This window comes from Varroa destructor, unplaced genomic scaffold (genome assembly GCF_002443255.2).
Source record: "Varroa destructor unplaced genomic scaffold, Vdes_3.0 BEIS01000005.1, whole genome shotgun sequence".
Taxonomy (NCBI): Eukaryota; Metazoa; Arthropoda; class Arachnida; order Mesostigmata; family Varroidae; genus Varroa; species Varroa destructor.
Window position 1 is genome coordinate 27,528,966 of NW_019211458.1, and position 12,075 is coordinate 27,541,040.

A 12,075-nucleotide genomic window follows, 5' to 3' on the forward strand; every position below is an offset into this window, starting at 1 on the left:
AATTACAGTACCTAGTTTGGGGTGAGGATTCGTTATCCACATACGCTGCGCTGTTTCATTGAAATGGCCATCTTCGGCAGACTGGCATACATAATTTTGACGACAATCCTGAAGATGTAGCCGTTCATGGATTTGTGAAATAATTCCTATATTACTGCTTCTTTGGAATACTATATCATGTACAACTACCTCAGCTTGTTTTAAAGGGGCATTTATTGTGCTTCCTCTAAGGCGTTCTCTCGTCACTGCTGCTATATACTAAGGCGTGATTGAAGCGGGCTTATAAAATTCCGATTTTGAACACATACTCAAATATCACATCAGTGACTATTACTATCGTACAGCGATTTTTATGTAGAAAATATACTATGTAAACTCATTATATCGATAGGTACGGGTATATAGGTGAAACTACCGTATCGGTACATAGAAATAAAAATAGTAGAAGTAGCGCATTGTAAAACTGCGTCAGATCGTGAGGCCTTTTTTTAAAAGCGAGGAAAAGTGATGCTTGTACAAGTAAACACCGCCAGGATATGTTGATTGATTTTCTAAATGTAGGCCAGACTATATAAAGACGACTATGGACGTGAATGGCCTCAACCCGCTTAGCTTACCTGAACGGGCAAGTAAACTTGGTCACTTATCTCTTTTAACATTAGCTCCAATTGATTGAAACTATTGAGGTAGAACTTTAGCAGATCGTAAGGCCTGATGTGTCGCTTTGGGTCGGCTGCCGCCTTTTTTAAGGATACACCGTCCAAAAGATACCAGCGACATTACGGTGAGGCCAGTTGACTAACTAAGCTACTCTAAAATTCTTTACTGGATCTTATAATATCTAAGCATGTACGTACTATAATTTCTACTACAGATCAAACTGCTGATGACTATATTAATCAATTTGGATCTAGTAATTATGAGAGAGAGCTCTCAGTTTATGTATGCTGCAGGTACCAGGTAGGCGGTACGTGTCCCGTACAACTACGGTCGATCTTGACGAAGAAAGTCGCATGAGAGTCAGCCAGCCTAATGGTAACACGACCCTATTCAATGGTTACACCGCTAAGCTGGTATCAGGGAAAATATAGAAACACTTGAGCGGTGTGTAGACTGAGGGTCAACAAGAAGTAAAACTATAGATGGTAAAGTTAAGGTAAATGCAAAATAATTAAAATTATAATGTTCGCTTCAATGTATCAGAACGACAGAAATGTCCATAGACGTTCACAAATGCTTTTTTGTCTTCCGTGCACTAATCCACCTACTCAATATTTCAGCACGTAGCATATGAGAACGATCCCGAAACTACAGCTACGCTAAATGAGGTTGGTGATTTGATATATGAAAACCACAGTGGGTTATATACCGTCGGGGTTAAGTTCGATTGATTTGTGTCTACTAATATCTTGTTTCGTCAGCTCGGTTACTCTGTATCGTTATTATTTTGTTGTCACTTAAATTTTATTAGTAAAGTAGTACATTATTTAGACTTCATCTTAGAACTTCAATACAAAAATAACATACAATTTTCTTTTTCCCCAAGCAGGGTCTATAAGGAAACGGTATTCAACATCGATCGGAGCAAGTGCGATATTTCTTCGAGTTTCGTTTCGTTTCGTTCGAAGTTCGTACTCTTTTAAAAGACAGCTATGTCTATTGAAATATTTTCTTATTTTTATTTTAGCTTGTAGCAAATGAGAAAAAAAAACAGTAGTCTTTGTAGAGGGCAAATATTTCCATTACTGCAGATAAAATCTCGTTTTTACTGATGAATACGATATTTCATAAAGCCAATTATAACCTCGCCGACAACCAAAGGCCAGTATGGCATTATACTGAGCTATACTTTAAGATTTGCATTTTGTTAACTTTTAGAAGGCCGTAAAGTTTATGATTCGTGATCTATCTTTGCTTCCAATTTTATCGAATCTGTACATTATTACGCTCGACGAAGTGGCTCTTAGCCCTATAGAAACGGACTACAATTGAATTGTTCGACATGGTCACAGCGGAACTCTATGTAATTCCTTAGTGCTTTATTATTTCGTAATAATAATTTTGTAATTTATGATCTAATTAGTACAAGTTTAGCTTCTGTTTTGTGCTGTTTCAGATTGCACTAAATGCATATTTCGTGGCCACTCGTATAAAAATCGTTCCTGACCAATTAGAAGTTGCGACTGAAGAACGATGAGGTAGGTTAGGTGTCGCATCTTCAAAACCATGGCACCTGTCCTGCAGGGCATCAAAACGTGCTTGCTGCTACTGACAGATCGCTACGGAGCATCTATCAAGCTCGAAGCATATGTTTGTCACGCGTTTCCTAATTTCAATCGACCAGAATATAAGTTTTAATTTAATATACAATTAGAATCTGAGCAAAGGTCGAGCTTAACTTGAAAGTACTGCGTTATATTGCTCACCGCTAAAGGGCTGAGCAGATCGGCCTTTGAGTCAGCAAACTTGCTTTGCGCATTCATCAAACCCATAAGCTTCAAGGACGATGAGGGCACATGTTCTACCGTTGGTTTTGGGCCAAAAACCTTCAGATTCGCAGACAGGAGCCAAAAAATTGGTGTATTTCTGACAGAGGTGTAAAAAAAAGTTCGTGAAATGTACACGTCAGTTGAATAAAGATCCTTTTTGTTCGGTCGTATATCTATTATGTTTTGATGGCCCAAGCTGCAAAAAAACCTGAAGTCACCACAGTGTACTATGTAATTAGTATAAATAGCTAAGTTATGATTATTAGTTTTCAGAAAAAAATTGAAAACGTTAAGCGTGTGTACGACCACTGCACATCGTTGTTGCAGTAGTGTCGATAAATGAGTTATTTTATACCAAAACAGAAAATGTGGCTTCCTTTGTTATTAAATTTCGTTTTATAGAAGAGCAGTCATGATATTCTTGCTTGACACCCGCAAAGTATTCAAAATCAGATTTGACACCCCAAAATCGGATATGGTGACGAGAAATATACTTAGAGTTCCAAGCCAGTTGTGTGAAACAGAGCTACCATACGGACCGTTCAATTATATAATGAAAGAAGCCTGATCACGTTCTGTTTTTCTGATCTATGTAAAATATCTGACTACAAAAATGAGCTTTCAACGCAAAGGTCGTTTTGTCTTAGGTCTCTTACGTAAGGTTCATATTGCACTGGGGTCAAGCGATAGGTCAGTGTCATTGTCCGTCCCGTCCTTTGCAGAAATTACAAGTTACCTAATTCGATGGAAATGTGCAAAACTTACCAATCAAATTTTTTATCTGTTGAAAACAACGTTAGTTCAAGTGCATAGTTGATTGTCTTCCAATAGCGAACTCAGACAAACACCTGATACCCCCAATATGACTACATTTTCGTAGTTAAACTAGGAGCGATGCCTAGTGATAAACGCTAACGTCTATTGCAATCTGTTACCTGTAAAGGGTGGCGATTATCGGAAACTGTTTAGCGAATAGGCCGAATAAGGGTCACTGTGCGCACCTGAGGAGTATTCGAATCTTTGCCAAAAAGGATATAGACGTGTCCTATACCGAAGGAGGATAAGACATTAGATGGCTTACGGCTGCTTATTTTTTCCCTACAACAAATAATTTCTCATTTCTAAGATCTGTCAACATCTCAAAAATTGTAAGCTGATTTTCCAGCTTGTCAAGGAATCTTCCTTCATATGTTTTTTATCAGGAGTTTTGTTTCGTATCGACATACGATTGAGTTCTGCTCACGTCAGTGTTTTAGGAAAACGCTGACGTTCCCTCTGGCAGACACGAATTGTGGTTGTTATATATTTGTACGTAAATATGAAATCTGGAAAAAGCGAGTGTTTATTCTCAATCAATAAATAAGGGCAAATGGATTAAATACTTATTCTGTTTTGTGTCAATGTCATTTTACCAATTCTTATAACAGACCGCTTAAAAAAAATACGTACAACATTATTTAGCTATATAACAACTTTATGAGCTGGTAAACCGCCGAACATCGTCATTAAGGCATCTTCAATAAGAACTGAATATTGCTTCGCTCAACTTCGCTATCTCTGTTTCGAGCAGAATTGAAGTAATGTGGACGCGTATCAAGAAGCTCGATTGTACAATATAAGTTAAGAAAAGTAAAATAATAACTTCAGAGACGACATTCATTTCGTTATAGAGATAGCTAGACTTAAGTTTATCATTAGACAAACGTTAAAGTAGCTCAAATCTAGTTTTCAAATAGAAAAGCTCACCCGTTTACCGTTTTTTTTTTCTGTTCTGAGTGCATTCCGTCCTTGACCCATGCCTCATCCAAAGCATTACAACTATTGTTATGTATTTTTTCCCCAAAATAAAAGAGGTTTATTTTCCAGCAAAAGTAAAAGTAGAGAGTCATCGTTTTCAACCGGACCATCGCGGCGATTTTTTTTTTGTCTAGCTAGACCGAGGCCCACGTTCTCCGCCCATCCTTGCCGCTCGTTGTAATGCTCTTGTAGACACTTCAGAGGGTACAACCTGTGTATGCGCACAAAACCCGCTATCCGTGTCTGGTAGTCGTACAATGGTATATGTATGCTGGCATATGCCGCGTGCGATCCCTGCTTTAGTCTCCTCTAATCACTTTTATGCATGTGGCATATGGGCCATTATAAAGCGCGACACGAACGTCGAAGGTTGACAGCGGATTCAGAAAGCGCAAGGTAGGCACGGGCACCGTTAGAATACTAAATAGGAAAGCTACAAGGACGTATCGAGAGCCTTGCGAGCTTTCACTGGGCCGCTCGTTCCGCCGGCCCGGTTCCCTTCACGGCTGAAATAAGCGTGTGGTTATGCGAGTACCCCGCTGCATTTAACGGGGTCGTTTATACCAAATTCACGGCGAGCTGGTTCGTGTCGAGTTTAAGGAGATCCGCCTTTGAGTCCAAGGACGAAAGATCACCTTCACCTACCTCCGGTCGGCCCCTTAACGTTTCTGACCCATTCGCTTGTCGACGATGCGAAGGCGTTCACAGAAATGAGGTCTCTCAAGGAATGAGATGGATTCAGGCAGAGATAAAGGGACGGGACTTGTCTTAAGAATTAACTGCACAAAATCCTTGTATCAGGTCTACAGTCGTGAATTAACCCGGCTTCACAACTAGCTAGCTAATAGTTAGGGGAAAAAACAATTTGAGAGTAAAATAGGATTTCATGCGCTCGGGTTTCAGAGGGGGACCAATCAGGCTAGTCGTGTCAGGAAGTCACGAGCAGATAGATAATCGCTTGGTCAGAGATCAAGGAGAAGTAGATTTTGAAAAGGTACAATACTGATTAGAGGACACTGATGGGCTGAACATTAGAATGTAATAAATAAACAAGATCCGAGAAAGGTAAATTTCTAACAGATTTGGTTTTGTGTCCTACAACAGAGTGTTTTTGCACCACATGGAGTAGTACAAAATCGGAGTGGGAGTAAGTTACTTTCACTGCTAACGGGAAATATGATACAGTTCATGAAAAGTCGTGATGAGTTTCGACATTAATGATGAAAGTTAAGCCTTGTCGTAAAATGAACTCATTACTACAGACCTTTTTAATAGTCGAAACGAACTGTAGGTAAGCAATTTGAGGTCCACCAAAAGCGAAACCATCTTAGGTAAGAGAGACTGCAGTCGATGACCTAATTTCAATGTTGTGAAAAGAACTATAGGATCAAAGTTATCCTTCGATATAGAGAAATTTGTTTTTGTTTGCCTAAATTCAGTTTCCAAGAGAGAAGAAAGGGGAAATTTCAGTCTAATATAATAATGCTATAGGCAATATCAAAACAATTTCTAATACAGTGGAACTCACTTAGGGAGCAACTAGGTTTAATGGCATATACCGAAATGACAGAACATCTAGAACAGACAACCGGAACGCAAGCACCGGTATACATATTGCGCTCAATTATTGCGATTCTAATGTACACGGCGGATGAAAAGATGGCCGGTTGAATATGATGGTTGTTAAGCAATTTTCAATCGTGACAAGACCACCGACGAAGGTTTCCCTCACAAATATCAAAACCCGTTTCTAAATGGAGCATCATCTTCATAATCATACAAGCAGCTACTCCCAATAGAAAATGGTCACCGGCCAATTTACTGGGCAGGGTAGTTCATCAGCTGAGCGGATAAGAAAAGCTGTACTTTTTTCAGCTTCAGGTTGGCAGCATTCGTCAGCAACGGTAGAACCACGCGACGAATTTTGAGAAGGATTGTCTCGGAATACTGAATAATGTGCCAGCGGACTTAAGAGCAGCAACTGGGTATGTTATGCATTCCCAGTGTTCTAGGGTTCGCCTTCGAAGAAGTTCTTTGCGGCTTTGTGTAATGACGCCAAAGAACGTCTGGCATCCTCACCATTGCGTCCTGCTTTCGTGCTAGTTGGGCTACTGTCGAACGTGTTGCAGGATAGTCTGCAGACCTGGGACGCAGGTCCGTTACATACTTCGCTTGCCCATTTCTACAGTCGATTGAAGTTTAACGACCTCCATAAAATGTTGGCGTCTCGTGAAACGTATTGCAAAAAACTAGATTCTGTTGCGTTCTTTCGTTGCAAAAGTGTCATTATTACCCGACAAGAAAACTAGCGAAAATACAGAAAGAGCCTTTACATTTCTTTTAAAGGTACCGAGGCGTAAAAGGTTTTCAGATTACTTTTTAACTCTGCCTTTAACGTTTCCAGTATTAGAGACACTAACAATCGAAACATTGTAAACTAAGCAATTAGTCTGACGCACGATATATTTAGCTAAAAACCTGAGGGAATGCCTAAAGTGAACATCTGGCAAGATAACAATGTTTTAAGAATAATGTTACAATGCAGTAAACCGTTAGTCTCTATAAATTGCTTTAGCGTAACAGCTTCGGTCGATTTCATTATTCGCTCAATTATGATGACCTTCCCTCAAGTCGAAAACATTGTAATATTCCTCTAATACAGGGTTAACTTTTACCTTCGCAAATACAATTCAGTCCGTTTGGAGGCGAAGTTCCAGCCACGTTAATTGCAAAGAATGTATATTACGAAAGCGACGAAAGTCATCAAGCCCAGTGCAGGGCATCACGGACATATCTCAAGTTATGCAAGGCCCAGAGCTAGTTCCGTTCGCTTTTGCTACTCTCGACAACGAGCGAATCGCCTATATTTAGTATCTAGACTTCACTGCGAAGAAGACAGATACTGCTAAGCGTGCCAGTGCAATCCGACGTAACCGAGGCAGTGTTGGAATCCATCCATCTAGCTGCTTATGGGGCGCTAAGTTTGTTCGCCTATCGGAAAGGGGCACCCGGCACACTCACGGACAGGAGAGAGAACCCCCTGCCACGAAGTTCGTATTTCTTGACGCTTCAAGTATAATCGAGTAGTGCTCGTGGAGTTCTGTGCGGCGAGTATATGATTTTATTAATAATATTTACAGTCACAGTTCTACAACAGCGTAGCTACGAGCTTTATTCCAGACAATGTTCCAGTATAATCGTTAACAACATAGTCATAATATACTAGTTGGTGTGCATTCAGCTTACTTTATATGAAATGTATGTCTGAAATTTTCACTGAAAATATATGAGCCGAAATCAACTACCTCAATCAAATTCGCTCATCCTACCAATACCATGAACTTTGTCATGAACTAGCAGGACGTCTAGCTTCTGTACCTCTGAAACATCTACATACATCTCATTGACGCTGCATAGAGCCTTTGAAGTACGGGCTGAGATGTTCAATTGAGAGTTGCGAATAATCTTGCAATGGCTGGTGTCGGTGATGGCTCGTGCTCCAGGACGTCCAAGGGCCTCCGTCGGCGCGTGGCGCTCGAAATCTTCCTTCTTCGCTGCTAGTTGATGGTCTTAACAGCGGCAATGGAATGAAGAGGATTTAGGTCGATGAGTTAACCTTCCTCACACGCGAGTAGGCCAAGAATTAAGAACGGCATAGGATGCGTGGCTTAGTACCGAGCGTGTGCTGAGTGTAAGGCGCAGAGTGTAGAGGCCACTACTCCATATACGAGCGAGTAGTGCCGATAGAACAGACGTGTGGCATATGGCGGCCCACCGCGTTGATGGTTTGGTTTGAGCCGCGTCTAGTCAGCGAAGTCTGCCCACTTCTCCGGGTTTTTTCGTCCGCTTTCGGCGATTGCTTTCGATGGTCGTGAAGGTCGCAGAGTTTGGCGAGCCTGCGCGAGCACTTGCCGCCTTTATGTGTGCGGGTTCTTTGCTCAGTCAGGGTAGACTCTAGAAACAGTAACGGGATAGGTTCCTGCTTCGAAGCGGGACCAGTTGGCTGCTCCAGAGAAACTTTCGTCAGTGACAGAGAAATCGCAATCTCAGGACAATAAGTACTTTTTAACACCAACGACGCATGTATATATATATATATATATATATATATATATATATATATATACATGAATAGAGTAGAAAATGAGAAGTCTATGTAAATACAATGGACGACAACTTATCGCTCCTTCAATGAATGCTGAGTCGTGCAGCTGTTGAGAACAGAGCACATAAGTGAGCATAATTTGATCGCGCTACGGTCGTTGGCCTAGACGATTCAGTTGGCTTTGGGGGGTAATTAGAGGCAGTGTCAACGGGAGACAGCTAGGTAGATGGAAATACACTAATACGCCGTTATAACGGGATCGTAGCACGAAAAGTCCAGACTCATCTCTAAATATTGTTTTATTATGTAGTGCTTCAAAATACTTAAAATGACTCAATAGACACTGTGTAAATCTAAATTTGCAAATAAATCTTCTTAATAGAGCTTAGTTATTCTTATATCTAACCATTCTTGTTTTGCAATACTTCTGATAGCGTGAAAATATCTCACACATAGCTCAATAGCAGTCTTGATCAATACAAACAAAGCTGATGTAATAGACCAACTGAGCTGATGTTCAATGTAGCGACTGTATTTTTTAACTACCGTATTTTTGCGTCGCTTGATTTGTTACGATGCGAAATACTGTCATTATTTGATTAAACAAACATTAACGGTATTGTGTTTTCTGTTTTACGTACGTAAGCGGATCCGCTAACTCGAATCGAATAGCAGTCCAGCGTTTTCTAGCCATAACTCAATTGCACGTACAGAAGACGTACGATATGATGCGCAAAAGGGAACAATTCATTGTTGCACGTGCAAAGCTGTTGGTACCTCGAAGTAACGAGCGTGTGCCTTTACATACGGATTGTTTGGCTGGCACCACATATCGCAGCGACGTCGAACGTCAGTTACTCGACGACCCGTCGGCTGATGTGGGGGTAACAGTAGGTTTTGAGGAACCGCTCACTCTGATAGGGTTCGGATTTTATCTATGAGCTGCGCTTGTGAAACTATCTGCCTTTACCCTGCTCGCTTGTAATGAAAGCTCTTACAATAACTACCGCGAGATAGCACATTCATTACTGGAACCGTATAAAAACCCAGTCCGCAATAGTAAGACATTTCCCATGCGCTTGCGCGGAACGTCCGTCGAGCAAGCGAGCAACTCTATTGACAAAGTTCCTAGGCGGATTTCTAACCATATAGTAAGCGTTAGGCAGCACCGTTAATTTTATATGGCTTTGATATATATTCTATTCATATCGAGAATATTTCATATTGAGATCTGTGGTCAGCTTTATCGGTAACGTTAACGACAGCACGTTATTGTATTTTAGCACGGGACTGTGACGGCTTGGACTTTTCTAAAACGACACATGAACAAAAGCCCCCAGCTGCGACTGCGAACGTTTACATTTGCTTGTAACAGCCACCAATGAATCTTATATTACCTCGGGTCATCACTTATATGCCGACCTTCGATTCACCATGGGCGAGGTATCATTTGTCAAGCTAATTCGTAGGTCATCAACAGCGAAAGTCGCTCGGATAGAAGTACTTGTTGCCCGATCAACAGGTATCAAGCTTGTTAACTATCAGCAAAAAGCAGAATGCAAGCCAGATAGTCGCCTTGCAAAAGTAGCACGTTCCTCTTTCCGGCAGCAGTCGCCGGCAGAATTTCAGATGCAACCGATCCAGGAGGAATGAAACAGCGTATCATCATTAAAGAGCCCAATATAGCTAATGCAAAGAGCTACAAAGAAGGCAGTGCAGTTCCATATCTACTTCTGAAGCATGGCCTGCCCTACTTCCAGTCGAGGATGCCATGAAATCCAACCAACGCTCATAAGATATTAGAATGTTCTAAGGATATGTTTGGTCGGGAGGATGAGATTAGAAGTCCGCCACTTCTCGCACCAAGACAGTCGTATGCTCTCGTCCCTGAACAGCATGTATGCAGTGACATTCTTCCCTCATCCGTCACGGCATGAGATTCTGGCAAACGTCGTTTGTAGAGCGCCAAAAAATATCAGCCCCAGTAACTACGCAAGCGTTGCATCTTTCTGATAACGCTCCAAAAAGCGTTAGATCAGGCCATACCACGTAAAGGAGATCCCAAACAACGCCACCATCCAGTCGGATAACGTCAGTTCAAGACAAATGTCTACGTACTGCTTGCCAGAGCAAAGTAAGACTAGTTAATATATCTACTCGTTATCCGTAGAAATACTAATGGGCAATAATAAATTACAGTCTACCTTAAAAGCAGGCATATGTCGATCTTTCCGAAGCATTTCAGTTTCAAGAAACATCGGGCCCGTTTGCTCTTTTAGGGGGGTTCTTCCCCTATCTGGAAAAAAACAAACTAAAATTTTGCGATGCTCATACAGTTAAACAGCAAACTTACAGGTTGTTTCATTCACAGAACGGGAGAAACGACCCGCGTTTTAGCCTGCGGAAACTACTTGTTGAAGAGAAATCCGCTTTGCGAGCTATATAAGCTTAAGTACAATGAAGCGATCGGCGGCGTAATATAGGAGAGGTTACAATGGCCAAGGGGCAATTCTTCTCGATAATTGAACAGGATCGAATATGCTCTATAGGAAGCCTGAAGGTTCTACTAGAACGCGGACCCGCTCGAGTTGCTGATTGGAGCCGCAGCTGTGAGTATCTGGCGAAGTATATCTTTGTTATGTAGGATGTTCCACTGACACAGTGTGTGGTGGATGTAAATATTATTTCCTCCTTTACTATAAACTGTATTGTCGATGAGTTGAGTGAGATACTATGAATATCCGAAGATAAGTATAGCAGCGACAATCAATAAAGGAAAGACCCAGATAGGCATAATGCAGCCGAAGCAGCATTCTATCTCGAATAGTAACTCTTTTAAACAGACCTCTTTTAAACATTCATAAATTATAGTTATGATGATATAGTACGAATTGAAGAGCCGTATGTTTTGCGACCTGGTGCTTGCGTTCGACGCGATCAAAAACGTTACCATCGTTGCCGCTATCAGATCAACCTATATAGTTAGCTGGTTGACAAATGAAGTGTATAAATGAGACGATCAACGGCAAGAAGCAGACATCCGTGTATTTTATAACAGTTACACTTGTATACATGCTAACTTAAACAGCTAATAAATTTTATATTAAATCAAAATAGCGGACAAAGTGTTTTCATTTAGACCAGTGAATGGTTCTACCTACATTTAACATAGGTAAAATGACTTTTTTTTTTGTCTTCAAATGCGATCACGTAGGCGAGGGCGCCATTGCCTGTAACGACCGCACTCGTTTCTCTAACAGAAGAACGATGTACCAGAAGCAAATCCAAGGCACTATTCTATGGGACAAACAAATGCCCGTACAATATATAGCCAATACAATATATGGCGACGAAAATTCTAACTGGACATCAGATGCGCGTTAAACCGTCGATTCGCTAGATCACCTGTCGTGCGAAAGGCGTCTTCTAGCCTAGCTGGTCCGATCGGTCGATTCGTCCGCGCTTTCATCGGCTGATGCAGATCGGGTTCAAGCCCAACCTTTTCCATAGTCAAAGGACTAGATCTTATGGGCATGCTAGGCGCGGTAGCGTCAACGTTTTGGGTTCTCAGAACACATTAATAGGAACTGTCCGCCCTGTCTAGATGATCGAAGCTCGCTCGGTGCGTTATAGGACTCACCGATATTCTTCGGGACTGCCTTCTTGATTGATCAAGGGTGATGA

The 12,075-nt window shown here is 41.3% G+C and overlaps 3 long non-coding RNA genes across 3 annotated transcripts; 2 read left to right on the top strand and 1 right to left on the bottom strand.

Annotated features, from left to right (window-relative positions):
• The first annotated feature begins 10 nt into the window (after positions 1 to 10).
• Positions 11 to 2,659, top strand: LOC111251382 (uncharacterized). Its single transcript, XR_002673734.2, has 3 exons — positions 11 to 1,328; positions 1,550 to 1,627; positions 2,117 to 2,659. It is a non-coding gene; the product is annotated as an uncharacterized LOC111251382 (long non-coding RNA).
• A 4,725-nt stretch (positions 2,660 to 7,384) lies between these two features.
• On the bottom strand, positions 7,385 to 9,171 carry LOC147755491 (uncharacterized). The gene is made up of 2 exons (XR_015327744.1): positions 9,033 to 9,171; positions 7,385 to 8,303 (listed from the first exon to the last, which is right to left on the bottom strand). It is a non-coding gene; the product is annotated as an uncharacterized LOC147755491 (long non-coding RNA).
• A 229-nt stretch (positions 9,172 to 9,400) lies between these two features.
• On the top strand, positions 9,401 to 11,516 carry LOC147755492 (uncharacterized). The gene is made up of 3 exons (XR_015327743.1): positions 9,401 to 9,542; positions 9,675 to 10,525; positions 10,763 to 11,516. It is a non-coding gene; the product is annotated as an uncharacterized LOC147755492 (long non-coding RNA).
• Positions 11,517 to 12,075: the final 559 nt, after the last annotated feature.